The sequence below is a fragment of the Etheostoma spectabile genome, chromosome 20 (genome assembly GCF_008692095.1).
Source record: "Etheostoma spectabile isolate EspeVRDwgs_2016 chromosome 20, UIUC_Espe_1.0, whole genome shotgun sequence".
NCBI lineage: Eukaryota > Metazoa > Chordata > Actinopteri > Perciformes > Percidae > Etheostoma > Etheostoma spectabile.
The window spans coordinates 26429930-26444833 of record NC_045752.1 but is presented as its reverse complement, the minus strand read 5'-3'; the positions used below and the strand labels follow the sequence as shown (position 1 = coordinate 26444833).

The 14904-nt window shown below is 43.2% G+C and overlaps 1 protein-coding gene across 2 annotated transcripts in view; it reads right to left on the bottom strand.

Moving 5' to 3' along the window:
• The window catches only part of kcnh5b (potassium voltage-gated channel, subfamily H (eag-related), member 5b), a 196240-nt gene that overhangs the window by 68339 nt on the left and 112997 nt on the right, over nucleotides 1-14904 (bottom strand). The window lies entirely within an intron of this gene.

Genomic DNA, 14904 nt, shown 5'->3' with positions numbered 1-14904 from the left:
GGTTGTGAGTTTTTTTTACATGGTCGTAAATGGGCGTGGGTCCCAACCATCCTTGTGCCTTCATAGATCCCAGTGAACTAGAAGGTGGTGATCGTGTGTGATGTAAATCCGACTCCCTGGTAGCCTGGCTCTGGCTGAGATGAACAATGGAAAAGCTCCAGATGTGGCTACAGAAATCTGGAATGTGTGCCCCATGGAGGTCATAACTACCAGGACCACTAGGACCTATATAAAAGAACTCAGAAGTAGAACACTAGGTCAATAACAAGCTTTATTCGAGATTATGCCACTAAGGTCTATATAACACGAACTTCAGATACCAGTAGTTAGGTGACCACTAAGGTTATAAACGAATAGTACATATGGGACCATCAGTCTATAAAGAGACTAAGCACAGTATTAGGAGACCACTAATGGTCTATAATATACGATGAACTTCAGATCAGGATTAGTGACCATAAGGGTTCTATATAAACGAGACTTCCGAGACAGATTAGGGCCACAAGGCCTATAAAAGCAGACTTCGAGGCTACAGTCATGTAGGGGTACCTATAGCGTCTATTAATAAAGAGACTTCGATACAGTATTACGGGACCACTGGTTTTTAAACGAGATCTTGGCAGATAGTATTTATGACCCACTAAGGTCTATATAAACGAGCTCTTCAGATACAGTATTAGGGACCAACTAAGGTGCTCTATAAAAGAGTACTTCAGATACAGTATTAGGGACGCCACTAAGGTTAATATAACGAGATTTTCAGATACAGTTAAGGAGACCACGTAAGGCCTATATAAACGAGATTCAGAACAGTATTAGTTGACAGACTAGGTCTGATATAAACGAGATCAGATGCCAGTCATTAGGACCACTTAAGGCCCAAATAAAGCATCCAAAGGATCATGTCTTGGCAAACCTTTAAACTTAAACACCGATGCATTTTTATACAATACAATCTAAGCTCTGGCGGATATTTTTAATGAGTCCCCACGGTTGCTGTTGTCTTAGTGTGCCGTACCAGCCAGCGTACCCCGGCGTGGGCACGGCCGCGCACTACGCGCACCGGGTCAGTCTTGTTTCCGGGTTCCCAGCTGTGCCTGGTCACGTTGGCGGACAAGTGCAACAAGTACTCCAGCCACCATTGTGACAATGTTAGTGCTTTCACCCCACCAAAGTTGGTAGTAAGAGTGACTGGATTAACCTTCACTGCCGACTCTACCCGCATTTGGTGGGTTGATGGCAGGTTTCTAAGTCAAGCCTGTTATCCCAACGCTTTGAGTTAGTGTGAAATTGATCCTAAACACACCCTACACGAGACACCTCTTGCATCTAATTCTACCAAGTGTATAATGACACTTTACATGTCATTAGCTGACGCTTTTATCCAAAGTGACTTCCAATTAAATGCAGGAGGGGGGGATGCGGGGACGTGCAGGGGCACCGAGCCACCCGGTTCAAACCCTGTCCAAGCACTGGTAGACACATGCACACCCCACCACTCAGAAGGCCCAGGACAACAGTGTATAACCAATATGACCACCGTGCTCGATATACTAATAACGTTGCTGTAGCCTAATCTCGATTCAACCCTTCTGCATGAAATGACCTGGATTTAACAAAACTAAATAGACTTCGTACACCTTCATCTCGCCTGCAAACTGCACCATCAGACACTTGCTTTGACTCTTGTGATGAGTTTGATTTTTCTGTGAACCACAGCAGTTTGACCCAATCCATGTACTCCCGTGTCTTCCAGGTCTTATTCCCCAGTCTGTACCAGAACATTCGGGAACCGAATCTGCGTTACCACCTCAACAGGAACGGTTTGTATCATCTGGTTTTTACTTACGCGCTTCACTCCTGCAAGCCGAAGTGTTTTGACATTTAACATTTCCGTGTTCTATCTTAGTTTGAAGCCATCTGGTCCAACAAGACTTTTTCACATTTCATTACATGGCGTAAGAAAGAATCGTCATTAATTCCGACGGTACACACACACCCGCAAAATGACTTGTTTGACTATCATTTGGTCAGATAACATTTGGGAACTCTAAATAGGAAGCCGATTAATTCATGTAATCCTGGTTCAAGTTAGCCGGAGTGATAGTCCATGGCTTGAACGTCCACTGTCTGGTAATTTTGCAGGATGTCCCTTTTGTCGACGGATGTCTACGTCTCTTTCGGTCTCTGTTGTGTTGGTGTTCTCAACCTCTGGTGGATTTCTGAGGACTATGGTTAACCTGGTACTCATGCATCTATCTCTGCAGGTGGTACAACCAGACCATAAGCTAACATCTGTCGCAATTCTGAGGACTATGGTTACCTGGTCCTCAGATCTCTTGCAAGTTAAATCCCAGACCGCTAGCTAGATCTCTGTCCAATGAGGCTTGGGTTAACTGGTCCTCAGAGTATCTGCAGCCGTAAATCACAGACGCTAGCTAGACTATCTTTGCCAATCGAGTTTTTCTAACGTGACAACTACAAACGTCACATGTTCCCCACAAACAATTCCTTACGGATGACTATGTTAGGCAAGTGGGAAGTAACAAAGTACAATTAGTTTTGCTCATGATTTTTTAAGATTTATTATGCCATCGTTTTTTGTATACAAACATTCTCGCAACAGGGCATATCAAGTGCTTTACATGCAATCAGTTTAAACCAGATAAAACAAAGTACACAGTAAAATCATAACATAAAAACCGAAGAAAACACACATGAATAGACAGGTAAAAACTCATAAAACATTGGTGACACAAAATTACAGTGAGCATAAAGAATTTAAGAATAGACATGGAACAGTCAGCTTAAGAAAGAACAAGCATCAACAAGAAAGGTGCTTGCAACTTGATTGAAAGGAACTGACGAGTACCAGCGTATCACAGGTTTCTGTGGAGTTTATTCCGATATGAGGTGACAATAGAAACCTGAAGCTTTCACCACTGTTTTAGTTTGACTCTGGGGACAGAAGTGGACCTGGCCCAGATGACCTGAGTGTCTATCCGCTGCTACTCTCAGTTCTTTAAATCAAGGCTGAAGACCTTTCTTTTTGATGCTGTCTTTCTTTAACTGACTGCTCATTTCTTTAAATTTCTTATGCTGCACTGTAACTTTTGTGTCATAATGTTTTTATTTAGTTTTTAACTGTCTATTCATGTGTTTTATCGGTTTTTAATGCTTATGATTTTAGCCTGTAACAGAAAAACATTTGAATGCTAATGAAAAAGGAGACTACATAAACCTGTAACAACGACAAAACCTAGACAAAGATGGTAGAAGTAGGAAGGGTTCAAGCAAAAACCAGTTGAAATAGTATATCAAAACTGAAAAAAAACAGTACATAGCTTGAAATAGCATTATGAGAAAAACACTGGTTTAGGGGTTTCTCCAAGATGGCGCTCACAGTGAGATTTAAGCATGCATCGAATCTGCCAAAAGTTATATGTCAAAACCTGTGGCTTTCCTAACTTTGCTGCATTCATATGCCATTTTGGACATCTCCATTGCATTAAATTAAGTAGTTGTGTAGTTAGTTAAGAGTATAACTGGTTTTTTTCTTCCTTAAAAACAAGCTAATTTCAAGATTATTATGTTCTTTGTTTAGTGTCGAAAATAATAGTGTGGTTGGTTATTTTTTTAGGGTATACAACGCACATGTCATTTACTGTCTAATTCATTATTTACTAGTTGGGTCTAATTTGTAAAAAAGACCAGCTACATGGCTTTTACGTCTGTAAATAAAAATAAAGTGCAAAAAGAATTGTGGTGTTGCCTTAAGCCACAGGTGTCGAACCAAGGCCCTCGGCCAAATCGCCGCCTCCAAATTTTGATCCAGCCCGCATACAATCCAGGTTCCCGACTACATGTTGCCCACGTAGGGGGCACACCCAACAAAGACGGATACGATGTTTCAAAAGCGTTCAATTACTGCACGAGGTCGAAAGCACAATTTGAGATGCCAGACATGCTCCACACACCTGTAAAACGATGGGCTGTGTGTAAGTTGGGTAGCCTACTTTTAAAATGAACCAAGAGCATGCTTTGCTATTCTATTATGGCAAGGCACTTTTTGCGTTTGGTTTACAAATAGGCTATAGAGATACAACACAGTCAAAACAGAGTTGACTGTTTTCACTTAAATGAAAGCATATCAAAACTTTTTCATGACTGTTGATGAGAAATGATATTTGAAACCCCTGCCTTAAGCCATGTTTGAGACTAAAGTCTTCCACCCACAATTAATATCAGTTACGATTTAGATATCTTTTTATGAATTTAAATATTTTCAATTAATCACGGCCTGTGCGTTGATATCGATGTATTGGAGTGTTGATGGGTACAAGTCATGGTAATCAACACAACCACCAGAAAAGTCAATTATGTACTTTGAAGAGTGCGATGAATCAATTTTAAAAAAAAGAGCCGGACATTATCTTTAAACGCAGTTTCAAGAACGTTCTCGCCGCCTTTTTACGCGTTTGTTTCAAACCAAGGCGGACTGATGTGAATCGAGTCTTTTGAAGCTTTAAATGACACCTGGTGAATGGCGTCTGGCTCTACTGTGAGCGAGATGGTGTGGTGTGTGTGTGTGTGTGTGTGTGTGTGTGCGCCCTATTATTATCATAAGTAAGGACAGACTTGCCATCATTACCTCCTTTATATTTGGTATCCCCCATTAGTTTGGTCTGATGCTTTTTAAATGTCGGTCCCCTTCCCAACACATTTCTATTTGCTCTGTTTTTCTTATGCCTACCCTTCCCCCTCCATTCCTTTATTTTGTACTTTTTCCATCTGTTTCTGGACTATCCTGCTGACTATCTTTTCAAATACATGCAACATTTGGACCTTAACTGCAATTACAATATTTCTAACTTTGTGAAATGACTACCTTCAATAATGTCACAGGGATAGTTATCTATATTATTAGTGTCTCTTTTAGAACCTAGTTCTCTCAGCAATCACCTGCTGAGCGCAGGGGCTGTGTTGGGATGGTCTGGTAAGGGCTCCTCTCGGAACGTAGATAAGACCAGAGCGATGGTGAACGCTTAGGAGGGATAGGGAAACGGCGCCCGCAGCCACTTTGCATCCGGGGGAAGTGACGTGTACAGTGGGAGCTTACAGTACCTGGGTTGTCAAATACGACAGCAGGGATGAACTGGCAAGATCAACAGCACGCTGTTTACAACGTAGGGGAGAGCAGACCTATTCTAGCGGAGCTGAAGATTCTTTCAAAGGCTGTGCAGCAGGAATGTTGGAGCATCTTACTACCAGTCTGTTGTGGCCGCGCTCTGTTCTCCTCCGCCATGCTGGCGGTGGGGGGGGCAGCACGCATGGACGCCAGCGTATAAAAAACAGACTGAACAGTGATCAGGAAGGCTGGCTCCGGTAGTCGGCTGCAACACAGGACACATTGGTAAAGCTGTGGGGAGAGGAGGTCACTGAACAAACTGTATCTATCAGTGGCTAACCGAACCCCACCTTCCACCCCCCCACTGGTCCAACAGTGGCAGCTCCACCCTCGTCCACCCCACAATGGTCAACAGAGGGCAGATCCACCCTCTCCACCCCCCCAATGGTCCAACAGGGAGCAAGCTCAACCCTCCTACCACCCCCACTGGTCCAATATAGGAGCAGCTCCACCCTCTCCACCCCACTGGTCCAACAGAGGAGCAGCCCACCATCTCCACCGCCCCAACGGTCCACAGAGGACAGCTCCAAACCCTCTCCACCCCACATGGTCCAACAGAGGAGCAGCTCCACCCTCTCCACCCCACTGGTCCACAAGGATCACTCCACCACTCTCCACCAACCCCACTGGTGCCAACGGAAGCAGCTCCACCCTCTCCACCCCACACTGGTCCAACAGAGGAGCAGCTCCACCCTCTCCACCCCCCACGGCCACCGCAGAGACATCGTCCAACCCTTTCCACCACCCACACGTCCACAGAGGGAGCACTCACCCCTCTCCCCCCCCACTGTCCACACAGAGGAGCATCTCCCCCTCTCCAACCCACTGGTCCAACATAGGACAGCTCCACCCTCTCCACCCCCCCTGGTCTCAACAGAGGAGCAGCTTCTCTAAGAGGCTCGACCAGCTTCGATGCAGGCACGAGGCCCGTCTACAGGATATCATTCCAAACACAGTTAATAACACTTTTACGCATGTCTCTACAGAGATGGGGATGCTAGATGAGCTTTTGGACACGCACATACTGCACAATGCAAACTGGCCATTTGGTTTATTTACTGTACATTTAGCATATTATTAAGCAGTTTGCCATTTTTGTTCCCCCCTACCTGTACAATTCAAAATTTGTTCTTTTTCTTATTCGTATTATTATTTCATGTATATTGTATGTCATGTATAGTTTTATCCTAGTATTTCATTATATTTCTTTTTGGGCTTTGTGACGGATTTTGCTGCTGTAACACCGGAATTCCCATTTTTCTGTCAAGAACATCTATCTATCTATCTATCTATCTATCAACATCAGCTAGGACTAACGGGAAGGAAAGTGGAACATCTAGCGCTAAAGAACACAGATATTTAGTTGGAGGGAACCAAACCAGAGCTAAATGAGAGCTATGTTTTGGTTGCCAAAACCTTAGAACTACTGTTAAAAACCAAAACATTACCTTCCCTGGTTTGGAAAACAAAGACAAAAAAAGACCTGGGGTCATTTTTCCTGCCACAGTTAGGGGCGCTGATTTTGAACGCTCCTGGTGGGTCGTATGAAAGGGTGGAATAAACAACCTATATGGTGGTATGGTTTGGAAGACTTGCAGGATTCGGGACTGGCCACAGCCGCCTTGGCCCAGGCCCCACAACCGCCCCCTGTGTGCGTGTGGACAGGAGCAAGCACGCGAACATAAAGACTACCCCCTATTTCCACCAACGGGGGTCATATCTCCCCTGCACTAACACCTTCAAGACGTCATAATGGGCGAGGACGGGCCTGAGTCAACAGGTCAGAGGTTTTTGGGTTCTGTGTTATAGGAAACTACATCCGTTTTATCACTTGATCCTACGTGAATTGGCAAGATCTCTGTCCTTGTGACTTCAGCTGTCAGTCATGCCGCAAGAGGACCTGGTGGGTGTCGACGGACGGCGGAGCACGGAGCCGTCTCGTAGATGGTTGAAATCCGGGTAAAGGAGTGATTAGTTTCCCTGCAGATCTGGAGGCACACATCTTGGTTCCAGGACTTTGCATTGCTAAATAAGTAAGGTAATAGGGCTGTGTGTCGTGTGCTTCTTTAATTTTGTTTTCTGCTCTCTGGTAGCCAACGGCAGATAATGAAGAGACATCAATATATATTATTACAAACAAAGGATCCTTTTACTATTGTAGATAAAAGGAAAGTTACGGGTCAGTACAATGAGCTGGGCCATCATTTCTAGCATTAATAGCAGAATGATTTATTTTTATCCCCCACCCTGTCTGCTGGGAGCCGTTAACAAACCACCTCCTGCTGCACCGTTGACCCGTGGACAATCCGAGCTGGGTTCTCACAGTTTTCCAGTCACTGAGGCTGATTAGCGAAATGTCAGGTACGCTTGCTTTGCTTCCAAAGAAGAGATTAAATCACTGGCTAATTGCCGTTGCTTGTCTGCTTGTTATATCCCTGTCGCCCATTTCAGACAGCTCTGCCAATACTTTGGTGAGTAGAAATGAATTTGGAACTGTTAAGACCTCATGGAAAAATTTAAGAAAATTAAAAACATAATTTGTAATAAACTGTGTTTTTTTAAAAGATATATTTTAAGAGACAGCTGTTAAACCAGGAGTCCAGATTAATGTTAATCTTTTTTTCATGTTTCCTATTTTGTGAGTGTGTGGTGTCTTAACAGTACAGTACGTATTCACTGTTTTTAGCCTGTCGTGGGACGTTTTTAATGCGCTGTGATAAACCTCGGGGGGGTCCCTGAAGGAACCTATAAAGAAAGAGAACGCCTCCATTGGTTTAACGGTCGCCCCCCCGTCAACAAACAACCCCTGGGTTGTTTTTTTAGAAGACGACTGTCCCCCAATAAACATTAATACTGACTCATTTTGTGTTGGTAAGTACATTTTGTGTACCTCAAACTTCACACACCAAACCAGCTGCGCTGCTTTGCACCGCTCTCCCCTGCCGTTGCTATTTTTGGTCAGTAAAGGTAAAGGAAACTCATGCTGGGCCCGCTCATGGTTATGAAACGTGCACTACACTGGCTGCTGCAGGCATGTCTGTCTCAATGCTATCTGTGCTTGTCTCGGTTAGAAAGCACTTTCTGACATTATCTCTGTTGGCTTCTTAGCTTTCTTTTCAGTTCCCTGGTGCACCTCCTCATGATTATTACAGTACGAGGCTGCACAGAGCATATGTTCAGCGGCAGATAAGAGTCAGACTGTTTGTGTCCCACTCTTTTTCAAAGTCCTTTCTGAGCTCAAAGTCAAGAGACTCGTCATCTGGCCGTCATTTCACATATAATGCATGAAGTGACTCAACTTCTGTGCCTTTGCTTTCTGCGTAAGCTGTGCTTACATTTAGAAAAAGCGTGCGTTGAAATAGCAGGTGTTATCACGTCGTGCTGAGACTTTCACCTCTTTTAGTTTCCGCCCTGCTGGATTATGAAAGCCAGTCAAATCGGAAACAAATGCGCCACCAAAAAGCCTGACAATTTGGAGATGAAACGTTTCAACAATCAACAATCAGCTGGCTGACCTTCTCTCAAACAGCCAGCCAGATGGGGTTTTGTCAATCTGAGCTTTTTTAGTTTGAGTTTTTTAGTCGTTTCTCTTTTTCTTTGTACATTATCTAATGCTTAAGGACACATTCATTTTGTTTTTCATGATTCTTTAGTCCACTATATTTTATGAGTTATTGGCATTCACTGCTAATTGAAGCATTGTACAGAACTTTCCACTTGCCCAGACTCGGTTTGTATCAGTGTGGGTGTATCAGTGCTGCCAATCATATAAGTCTAGTGTCGAGGGTTGAACTTCAATCCACGCTATGGCTGCAGCTACCTCATTTGAAAAATGGCCATCACAAACATTCCCAGAGTCCAGATGTCTCATGTGGCTTGTTTGGCCCAACAAGTCAAAACCCAGAATTATTTACTTTACAATGATATATACATTCAGATTCAGGCATAGGAAAAACAAAAAAAAAAAAGACACCTGGTGATTTTCTCTGCTTCTTTAAACCAATCACAACGGTCCTGGCGGCGCTGAGCTCCGGAACGCAGCGACGGCGGCTCTGCTAAATATCTCGGAAAAACTTGTCTGGTGGAACATTTGCAACCAGCAAAGAAGAGACCACATCCAATATTAAATGAAGTTGCACACCAACAGTAACGTGATCTATAAATCAGCTAAAACAACGTCCACAACTCATTATCTCTTACCAGTGGATCTACGTTAGGTACTTGGTCCACACCAACCCCCCCATCAGTCCAAAAACGTCCCATTGAAGAGGACGGATCTAAACATATTCTTTTGTAAAATCTTTACAATCATTCCCTGAAACAAGCGGTCCGTCTTGTTGCATCGTCCTTATCTTGTTGTGTGGGTGGTCCTTTTTGAGGGGTTTGACTCCCAGGGTCACACAGAAAAACACAACCCTTTGATAAAGCATCTATACCGTGTCCACATACCTAAGATGGCAATGACCTCGTCGTCCTGGATGACCTCCAGTGACCCCGACACAACAACAGCACAGGGTGTCGACGCTCTCACCGCGTGGTAGATCAGGTCTCCGGGCGCAGTGGGTGGTCTGAAAACTCCACGGCCAGCGAGCGCAGGCAGCCGCACTGGCTAACCGGAACGCCGTTGTTCTTAAACACCTGAGGAGAGAGCAGCAACTTTAGATCTAGTACACAGTACAGTGCGGTCTACGAGCTGACCAACAACTGTAAACACAGAAAGAGTCTTACCAGAAATAATAAGAAGAGAACTTGAAAACTCTCAATAAGTGGTAAACGACCTTTAGTGAAGACTGTTATTTGCTTACTATGTTAGTTGTTTATTAGCCAACAATCTCTGCTCCACAAGGAACAGGGACTTTAATTTTGTGTGTGTCTTCTTTGCACAGGACCTCATTTATGGTCAAATGTGGGAACAGGACATTTAGGACCCTTCTCGCACCCAGTGCAGCACACGTGCTGAGCACAACGCCCGATGTCTTTGCGGTTTAGACAGACGCAGTTGTCCTGTTCCGTCCAGCATCCACGTCGTTTAATAGCAAATGCACTGCGCCATCTGTGGTCCATGGGCGTCCTGGTCTTACAGGGAGGTGTGTTCAGGTGCATGCTGGGCATGCGATATTACAGGGAGGTGTGTTCAGGTGCATTCTGGTGTGCTGGTCTTACAGGGAGGTGTATTCAGGTGCATTCTGTGGCGTGCTGGTCTACAGGGAGGTGTGTTCAGGTGCATTCTGGGCGTATTGCCTACTTGAGGCCGCAGGAAGTGATCACGCCATTGACCAACAAAACCCTCTAAAGTCAATATCGCAGCATTTCATTTTTATTTTAACAGCACTTAGTAAATGAGCCAATCTTATGCACAGCACGCAGACTATGCTTGTAAACAACACACATGACACACTGTGCTGTTACATACACAGGGAAACACACTATGCTTGTTACACACACAAGGACGCACACTGTGCTTGTTACACCCACCCGCACACACACAACCCACCACCACACTCTGTCTCTCTTTCTCTCTCTCTTTCATGTCTAATGTTTTTTGTTGGATGGGTGTATTTCGGGAGTTTATATACATCAGTCCAACATATTTTGTAATATGAACATCACACTAGTGTGTTGTGGCCATTGAGATAAAGCATTTTGGAGAAATAAGTGACACCCCCCGTAAACTGGATTAACTAAAATATGTTCACATATTTCTCCTTGTTCCTTAACTACACAGTCTGCCAGAATTCAGAAGAGGAAGAAGAACGCCCCCCCCCCCATTTTTCATTCTTGATTGGTTATTACAGTGTGACTAAAATAGGAAAAACAGTTACAATTTTTAATTTAATTAATGCAATAAAATGTAAAAGTTCTATAATATGTAAAACTAATTTTATTTCTTCGAAATCAGGCCAACTGGCATAGCAACCCAGTTAGGTTATTTTTTCACCCACCTGGGTTAAAAAGGGACCATTCTATTTCTGGGTAACATGGTAGCACTGTGGCCTCACAGCAAGGAAGTTCTGGGGTTCGAACCAGGACAGGTGTTGGGTTATTTTGAACCCACCATTTGGGTCAGTAGTTTACCCACCGTTGGGTCCAAAAAGAATAACCCGAAATTAGTGGTCCCTTTTCAACCCCGGGAGTTTTTAAATTACAAATAAAACTATTACAAAGTGAAACGGTGATTAGGATATTATCTGCTCAGTGTTCTGACTCCAGCACGATTCCATTTGTTTTCTACACCGTGTCTTATGCTTTTTCCTCTTTCCCTGCTGCTGCAAACGTGTGAGTTTCCCCACTGTAGATTAATAAAGGATTTGAATTAGATCAGTTTCTCTTCCTCTTCTGATAGCATAATACAATGGGCCTGGCTTGTAAAGGGATGCAGAGGAGCTCTGATTGGTTATTGCTGTTACCCCAGAACCCACCTCTGATTAATGAAGCACTAGGTACAGCCCTTTAGAACCATGCCAATCATTTCCACCGTTAACTAGCAAAAGTGGATTGGTACACGCCCTAAACAACCTTCCACACCTGTTGGAAGAACCCACTTATATTGGTGAAATCTTTCAAAGATGAAGACTTAGTGTACACCTTGCCTTGAGACCCAGTGTTTTTTAACCAAATACATGTCTGGATATAACTATCGAATGTCCTGGTTGCAATGGATCACTTTTATTCCACCTCGTTCATACATTCCCTGTAAAACCACTCTACTGATGTAATTATTAAAGATATGATGATAAAAAGCTATCAGAGGCAGCCGCTCTGAATAACAAGACTTTTTAGGTAGCTTCTGAGTATTGGCCCTTGGCGGTGGTGGTTACACACCACCGTCACCAACGTTTGGGACCCTTATCAATTGTGTTCATAAAAATGAGGTTGGTGTTGAGAAATATGTGAACTATAATCTGTTGAGGGTGATAAGATGCTGTGTGCCCAGTCAGTCTGGTATACTCCCTCTCCAAGAGAAAGAGGACGTTGGGAGGAAGCAGACGTGTTTCATTTATGTGAAATTGAAAACAGTTGATTTTGTTGTGTGTTGTCCATATTATCATGATTTAAGACGCACTTATTTACACAAACTGAAAATAAGATGCGATCAGGCTATGATCTGTTAGTGTGTGTTTGTGAACATGAACACTTTTTATTTGCAAGCGTTTTAGAACAAGCCTGGGCTCAAAGAAAGACAGCTTGTATCCATGATTCTCTGTCTGGAGGGCATCCCCGGTTTTTCTTCTTTTCTGTGGCTGTAGTTTTGTTTTATGTATGAAATGGGGCAATGTATGGGTTACACTGTTGTGTTGTGATGGGCCACTTAGTGGCATGAACTTTCAATAAAATATCCTATTATACTGTATACATATCATATCGCTACCCAGTAGCCGGGGCGCTAATGGTTGCACCCAAGACTTGGCTCACCACATTTAGGAGGAGTTATTTCACTCCAGAAATTAGGAATCAGTTTGGGTGAATTAGGCTAATATGGGGCCTAAGGCCCATTCAGGAGTTGGAGAATGTTATGCAACCATTAGACATTGGGCAGTTCTCATTTATACACTGTTTTAATCCTTTGGGTTAGTGTTGTGTAAGCAAGTTAGTCCTTGTAGTTTTTGACATTTTATAGAGCCTCAGATTGTTTTAGATGGACTGTGTTTTATAGTGTAGGATTAGGAGAGTCTGCTTCAACGTCTTTTTCTTCTGAAACAAAACATAAGCTATCAGATCTATATTTACAGAACCGTCCACACATAGTGGCTCAGAAAATATTTACATTAACTGTGAAGTTCCCCAGCACAGGGCCAGGAGTCCCTTCTGATACCTACTGTCCAAACATGTCTCTCAACCAGGCCGAGGATGATGGAATGTCTTTGCTGCTGTCTGCTGAATCTCTGGGAGTGTGGACTAGTTTAGGACTGGATTTAAAGCTGATTCTGGTTTCCAACTAGCCCCACTAAGTCTAACCCACTATTTTACCTTATCAGGTGTAACCTAGGTAACGGTGAAGAACACAAACAAAAACATCACTAACTTACTTTAACTTCCTACCACACCACAGTACTGAGACGGCTCTTGTCAAAGTTTTTTAATGACATCCACCTTAACACAGATAGTGGCAAATTCAATCTTAGTACTACTTGATCTCAGTGCTGCATTTTCACGGTCTACCACGACATATTACTAGACCGCCTGGAAACTGGTAGGACTTCTGGCTCAGTACTAAACTGGTTTGATCCTACTTCCAGAATGGATTACTTTGTGTCATAGGTAATTATACATCTGAGCATACAAATATGACGTGCGGAGTTCCCAAGCGTCTATTCTGGGACCTTTCTTGTTTAACTCTACATGCTCCCACTGGCCCAGATTATGGAAACAACCAAATATTTTACCAAGTTATGCGGACACACACAAATTTACATAACCTTATCGCCAGGGACTATAGTCCGTACAAAACTGACTAAGTACTCGAACAAATTAACGGTTGATTTGCCAGAACTTTCTGAAATTAAATGAAGGAAAAACAGAGGTGGTTGTTTTGGAGCAAAAGAGGAACGATTAAAAGTCTGCGCTCAGCTTCAAACACAATGTTAAAACAACAACAAGGCCAAAATCTGGGTGTAGTCAGGACTCAGACCTCCCACACCACATTAAGGCAATTACAGTCAGCCTACTATCACCTTAAGAATAGATCAGAGTTAAAGACTTATGTGTCAACAGGACTTGGACAAACTGGTTCCATGCTTTCATCTTCAGTAGACTTGACTACTGTAACGGTGTCTTAACAGGTCTCCCTAAAATCAGACAGCTGCAGCGTGATTCAGAACGCTGCTGCTCGAGTCCTCACTAAGACCACGAGACTGGACACCATCACTCCAGTTCTGAAGTCTTTACACTGGCTCCTTGTCTCAAAGAATGAATTCAAAGTCCTCTTGCTAGTTTATGAATAACTAAACGTTTAGGTCCAAAATACATTTCTGATCTGCTACTACACTATGACCCCCCCAGACCTCTCAGGTCATCTGGGACAGGTCACTTTCTGTCCCCAGAGTCAGAACTAAACAGGTGAAGCAGCTTTCAGTTTCTATGCTCCTCATATCTGAATAAACTCCCAGAAACCTGTAGATCGCTGCTACTCTCAGTTTCTTAAATCAAGGCTGAAGACCTTTCTTTTGATGCTGTCTTTCTTAACTGACTGCTCATTTCTTTAAATTTCTTATGCTGCACTGTAACTTTTGTGTCATATGTTTTTATTTAGTTTTTAACTGTCTATTCATGTGTTTTATCGGTTTTTAATGCTATGATTTTTAACTGTTTGTACTTGTGTTTTATCTGTTTAACTGATTTTATGTAAGCACTTTGAATTGCCCTGTTGCTGAAATGTGCTATACAAATAATCTGCATATAATATCTTAAATCATGAGCAAAACTATTTGTACTTTGTTTACTCCATCTCTGCTATAGTCTCCGTAAGGAATTTGTTTGGTGCCATGTGGACTTTTAGTTGTCCGTTAGAAAACTCAATTGGACAATAGTCTAGCTGCTGTCTGGATTACCCTGCAGAGATCTGAGGACCAGGTACCATAGTCCTCAGATTGGACAGATAGTCTAGCTAGCGGTCTGGATTTACCTTGCAGAGATCTGAGGCCAGGTACCATAGTCCCTCAGATTGACAGATGTCTTAGCTAGCGGTCTGGATTTCACCCTGCAGATCTGAGGAACCA